Genomic DNA, 6,158 nt, shown 5'->3' with positions numbered 1-6,158 from the left:
GAGGGAGGGAAACTGAGGTGAGAGCCTGTCTCACAGGGAGTCAGGGCCGAGAGCAGACCCTCAGGGATGCAGGCCCCTGGTAACTGCTGAACTCAAAGGAGCCCCCTCCCACCTGCTTCCGGAGGGGAGAAGGCAGCTGGGCCCGGGGAAGGCACCGGCTTACTCAGGGCCCGGGCCTCACAACAGCAGAAGGGCTTATGACAGGAGCTGCTGTGAGTCACTGTGAGGCCCACTGGGGGAAGCGCTGAGTGTGGGGACGTGCATTCCTGTTCCTGTTGAGTCACTCCTTGGGAACAATGGAGGTCTTTTCTCTTTTTCTTCCTGGGACTAGCAAGCAGGCGTCTGAGGGACAGGGAGCCCTTGAGGAAGAAAAGAGGGCCAGTTTCATCAGGTAGCTTTTCAGGCAGAGATGAGCTGCTGAGAGGCCTGGGCTGGTAGGAGTACTTTGGCTTTCTCCCTTCCCACCATTTGCAAGTCCTCTAGGGCTTGAGTGCAAACCAGGGACTACAGGGTCCCTGAGTTGAAGACAGCATGGCACCATGGAGCCCAGTTGGCAGAAGGGAAACGATGCGGGATGGTAGAACCCCTAACTCAACGGCTCCCTAGAGGAACCCCTGAATGTGGCGCCCCCATGCCTCTGCTCCAGCCGCTCCCTCTGCCTGGAAGCCCATCGCTCAATTCTCCACTCGTCATCCACCACAGGGAGCCCCACTGTCCCTGGGAAGTCTTCCCATAGTCTTCCACACAGGGCGATTCATTTCTCCTTGTTCTGAGCACCCCGGACCCTCCTGTAACTGCTTCCACGGTTATGCTTCTAACACTACACCGTGTTCCCTTTGTCTGTACTTGTTGGCATCACCCTTCTGACTCTCAAGAGACAATATAGACCCACTTATCCTGTGCCACGTGCCAAGCACAGTAATAGATGGCCAGGATACAGAGATGAAAAGGATATGGTCCCTGGGCAATGAGGAGGGGCTTAGCCTGGGGTCTTGGCCTCATTCCTTATTCATCCATCCATCCATCCATCCATCCATCCATCCATCCATCCATCCATCTATTCATCCATCCATCCATCCATCCATCCACCCATTCTTCCATCCATCCATCCGTCTGTCCGTCCGTCCATCCATCCATCCATCCATCCATCCGTCCATCCTTCCATCCATCCAATAAATGTCTCCTGAGCACCAAATATGTGCTAGGCACTGTGTCAGGAGTACGTGATGCTGAGATTTAAATAGGCACATCCTGCCCTTGTGGAGCTCACAGCCCAGTGGGAGAGAGGCAGCCAACAGAAGATTCCAGCTCGGTGTCACAGCAGGCAGGGCAGAAGGTGCTGGGGAAGCACAGACAAGACGCACCCCATCTGGCATTGGTGAGCAGGAGGGCTTTCTGGAGGAAAAGGTTTCTACATCAAGTCTCAGAAGATAAGAAGAAGAAGGTCAAGGACAGGGGCCAGGAATGGGAAGAAGGAATAGCACATAGAAAGCCCTAGAAGTGAGAGCTGGCCCGGTGTGTTTGAAGAGCCCCGGTTATCACAGAATCCAAGAGCTTCTGGTGGGGAGCAAGAAGGGCTTCTGGAAGTGGCCAAAAGGCAGGAGGTGGAAGCAGGGCCTTAGGGCTCCCACCACTGTCTCTGGGAGATCTACTGTAGCCCCACCCTCCCTGCTACCAGAGAGAGGGGCATGGAATCCAGAACTGAAACTCCAGAGTTTTCCAAACACCAAATCCCCATGGGGGCTCCACATCTTGTGTCAGCCTCTCCTAGGAGCAGCAAGAGGGAGTGATGAAGATATGGTCCTGGGTCCTGCTTCCTGCACCTCCTTTCCCACCAGGGTCCTTGTGACCATCCTTCTGCCCTAGTAGGTGTGGTGTCTCCTTCAATGACCATACTCAGAGGGGGACACGGAGGCACCCTTGTGGACTTACTCTGAGACTCCCTGGGGCCAGGTCCCACTTATCCCTTTTCTCCTGAAGTCATCCAGTGTTTAGGGAAGACCCTGTGAGTGCCCCAGACACTGTCCCCACGCAAAGCTTCCCATGCTCTGACTCTGTACATCACCCGAACAAGAACACTGCAGGGTGACCCGGGTGCTGCGTCCAGATGGAAGCCCCGCAGAGAGCTGGTCTGCATGGGGCTTGGGGCATTTGTCTCTATTTGTCCTACTTGCCAAGGAGAAAAGCAGATGAGGGTCAAGGTGCAGGGGCATACGTGGTCATCAGCCCAAGGCAGGAGCCCTTCCAAATCCAATAGGCAAGGGCATGGGCTCTGGGCCTCATCGGCCTGTGCTTTCCCCGTGACATTCCTAGGGCACGGAGGGACCACAGACGTGTGCATAGAAGCACACTGGGATGGGTTCACGAGTGAGTGGCGAGGTGCAGAGAGGTGTGCACATGTCCCCCCCCAGTTCATTCACGACTCTGTCACTCTTGTGCTCACCACGCAGCCGGAGCCGAACAAAACCCTGAGGGAGGAAGTATGGCCGAGAGCTGGCCTGGGCCTCCTGACCACTCAGGGGTTGGGTGAGGCTGCAGCGGGGTGACCTGTGCCACCAGACACCCTGACTCCCCCCTGCACCGTCCCCTGCCATCCCCCAGGCACCACTGTCTCCACGCGGTTCCCATCTCCCCCTGCTCCGGGCACACCTCTCACCCGGCAGACCTCTTGGCCCCTCGTGTGCATGCTCAGGGAAATGACCTCCAAGCTCCGCTCAGCCCTGGGTCAGAGAGATGGAGAAACCCCTGGCCACCCCCCCCACCCGGCCTCCTGTCAGCAGATTTTCTTTCCAAACCAGCTCAGGTCATGAAACGCAGTCACATGATAAACCCACTTTTGAGGAGGAAAAGCCAAGAGAGGATGATGGATTCTCCGGGGGCTGCATGCCCGGGGATCTAGCTCTTGCAGCTGGAGACTCCAGGCTCTGAAGCTGAGTCTCACTCTCGCCCCTCAAATTCTGGCCCCGCCACTTCCCAGCTCCGTGACTCCGTGACTCCGGGCCAGTTGCCTCCCTTCTCTGTGCCTGAGCTCCCTGATGTGGAAAACGGTGATTGTCGGGAAAGTTAATGAGATGGTGTGTCTGGTAACTGAAGGAGCGCTTGGTGATGGTAAGCGGGGGGCACACGCGAGCCGTCGACACTGCCATTTCAGTTGTAACTTGTCACCAGTCCTTCTCTAGGGCTCAAGGTGTGGGGAAACCGCGTCCCCCAGGCTGGGTCCCAGCTGGCTCCTCCTGGTCTGTGGGGTTTCCTGCAGCGCCTGGAAGCCTCTCTTCCTTCTGTGTTCCAGGGTCAGGCCTTCTCCCTGACCAGACCATGGGGGGAGCGGGGTGGCAGGAGCCTGCTGCTGTGACGGTCCCTTCCAGTGGCTGTGACGCTCGGCTGCCCCCGGTCTGTGCAGCGGCCTGGACGGAGGTGTGCAGAACTTGCTCCCGGGAGGAGCTCCACCCCTGACTCCGCAGCCTGGTTTCTGGAAAGGGTGGGGCAGCACCCACCCTGGAGTTGGGGGCTGGCCCTCCTCTATGCTGGATTCAAGCCTCAGGGCCAGGCTCTTGGATCAGCCCAAGCTGGGGGCGGGGGCGGCCAGAAGTACAGGGCAGAGCGTGCTGGCATCCGTGTCCCCACAGGATGGCTGGGGGTCTTCACCATTCTGGGCCTGGCTTCTCCTCTGAAAGTCCGGGCTGCCCTGTTGGCCCTACCAGGAGGGAGACTGAGAGGGAATTGGGGGACGATGTTGCTAACGGGGTTAGAATAAACCCACCCCTTCGCCTACACAACATCCCCTCACCCTGTCCTCACTGAGGTTTGAAGGTTTGAACAACACGCCAAGGGCCATTCAGTTAGTAAGTGGTGAAGCTGGGATCCGAACCCAAGCTCATGGCTTCAGAGCCAGGACACTTCCCAGCACATGACCCTTGTGGATGGAGGAACACCCTGATCTCCCAGAGTCTGAGCCTCCTGGGGGCCGCTGGGGGTGGGCCCGGGGGCCCCGGCATAGGACACGAGTGCGGACACTCAGCATTCTCTGCCCAGGCCGCCCAGGAACACAGCAGCCTCTCACAGCAGCCTGTCTGCTCTGTGAACAGAGCAGAGCTCTGTTCTGCCCCACAGGGAGCCCCGGGGCCTGATCGCAGGAGAGGTGCCTTGTCCAGCATGGGGGGCGAAAGGGGGCTTGGTCCGGAGTTGGAAGAGCACAGTCAGGCAGCCTCTTCCTTCTGGGGGGTGATGACAGCCCATGCTGCAGTCCACAGGTGCTTAGGGGGACCTGTGGGTCATGGAAGCACCTGTCATTGCTTTGCCAAAGGGTCACCACTCAACCCTGCAAAGAGAGGGAACCCAGGGTGGACAGAGCTTGGCCTATAAACGTCAGCGATGGGGTTGGTCCAGCTGCTGTTGGAGTGGAAGGCCTGATTCAGGGACATCCCGCGCCCCCTGCGCCGCCCCCACCGTCCCCCACCTTGGTCTACCTGCAATCTTACTATGCAGCCAGCTGAGCGAGCCTGTGGTTTTGTGAGCCCCCCAAATATCCGTGCTCTCTGCAATGCTCTTTCTTACCACTGCCCTCGCTCCCTTTTTGCCTACCCGACTTTTCCCCACCTCTCAGGACCTGGCTGCTGCGGCAGGTTCTCCAAGAAGTCTGGGGGCCTCCTCCTGAGCCCCCATGGCTTCCTCGGGCAATGCCCCCCATGCTGCCTTGAGAACCCCACACTGAGGCCCGTGATTATGATTCACAGAAACCAGGTCTGGGTGCCCCGCCCTCCCTCCCCCGGGGCCGCTTCAGCCCCACCTACCTGCTCACCCCGCTTCTCAGCCCCCACCCCAACAGCTACAGGAATTTCAACTGCTCTCAGCTGAAGACTCAGGAGAAAAATGTTTCCACCTTGTGCAAAGGGCCCCGGGGGTGTCGCCCTGCCCCGTGGCCCTGCACTCAGCACCGCCTGGGCCACACCAGCCACACCTTCAGCACACCCGAAACAGTTTCCCCGGTAAAGTCAGGCCTGGGCAACGCAGGTCTGTGAGTGGGGCTGGCGTTGCTCTTTAGGAAAGTGGAGGGCGGGGTGGGAAAGGTGGGGAGATTCCCGGGCTGGCTCCAGGGCTGAGATTGTGCTGGGCTTGCGGAAGGTGGGTCACGGAGACCTGTTTAGCATGAGCCACTTGGGGTGCAGTTGGTGAGGATGGAGGGGGAGGTCACTTCACTGCTGCTTGGGGGGTAATGGGCAAGCAGAATTCTTACCTCAGAACTTGACACGGAGACCCCTCTGGCCCCACATCTCTCACCTACTGAGGCCCAGGGGAGGTGGTGAGCAGTGGACTTCACTGGAAGACTGGACATAATTTATAAGCTGGCTACATAATCATACTAATGACCCACCTATTAGCACCTGCTGTGTGCCAGGCAATGTGCAACACGGTTTACGGTTTACGTGCACTCTCCAATTACAGTAAGGACCTAAAGAAGTCCACTTTATCTGTGAGGAAGCTGGGGCTCAAAGCAGCGAAGTGACTCATCCAAGGTCATACAGGGCAGGATCCTGACTGTTCTGCTTATGATCTTTTATTTGCATGGTATACTTTTCACCAAATAAAATTGGGTATCTGATGGAAACAAAGAAAAGCGTATTTTAAAGAAATCATGTCTGTATTTTAGCTAATAAATAGTTGAATAATTTCTGACGATATAATGCAAAGTATGTGTGCATTGATCCTTATAANTATCTGTGAGGAAGCTGGGGCTCAAAGCAGCGAAGTGACTCATCCAAGGTCATACAGGGCAGGATCCCGACTGTTCTGCTTATGATCTTTTATTTGCATGGTATACTTTCCACCAAATAAAATTGGGTATCTGATGGAAACAAAGAAAAGCGTATTTTAAAGAAATCATGTCTGTATTTTAGCTAATAAATAGTTGAATAATTTCTGACGATATAATGCAAAGTATGTGTGCATTGATCCTTATAAGAAAACTCGTGTGAAAGAATGTTCCCATCTGTCTATTGCAGACTTTTGATCACTGCCCGGGGCAGCCCGGGATGATGAGTGTGTGATCTTACCGATCTTAAGGCTGTTTTTTGCTCAGATAAAATGACTTGCTAATGAACACAGGCCTCTTCCCGCTCAGCTGCATTGCTGATTTCCTAATTGCTCTAGGTGGGGGTGGG

The sequence above is a fragment of the Ailuropoda melanoleuca genome, chromosome 8 (genome assembly GCF_002007445.2).
Source record: "Ailuropoda melanoleuca isolate Jingjing chromosome 8, ASM200744v2, whole genome shotgun sequence".
In the NCBI taxonomy this organism is placed as follows: Eukaryota; Metazoa; Chordata; class Mammalia; order Carnivora; family Ursidae; genus Ailuropoda; species Ailuropoda melanoleuca.
The sequence above is the reverse complement of the archived record's forward strand: the minus strand, read 5'-3'. Positions refer to the sequence as shown.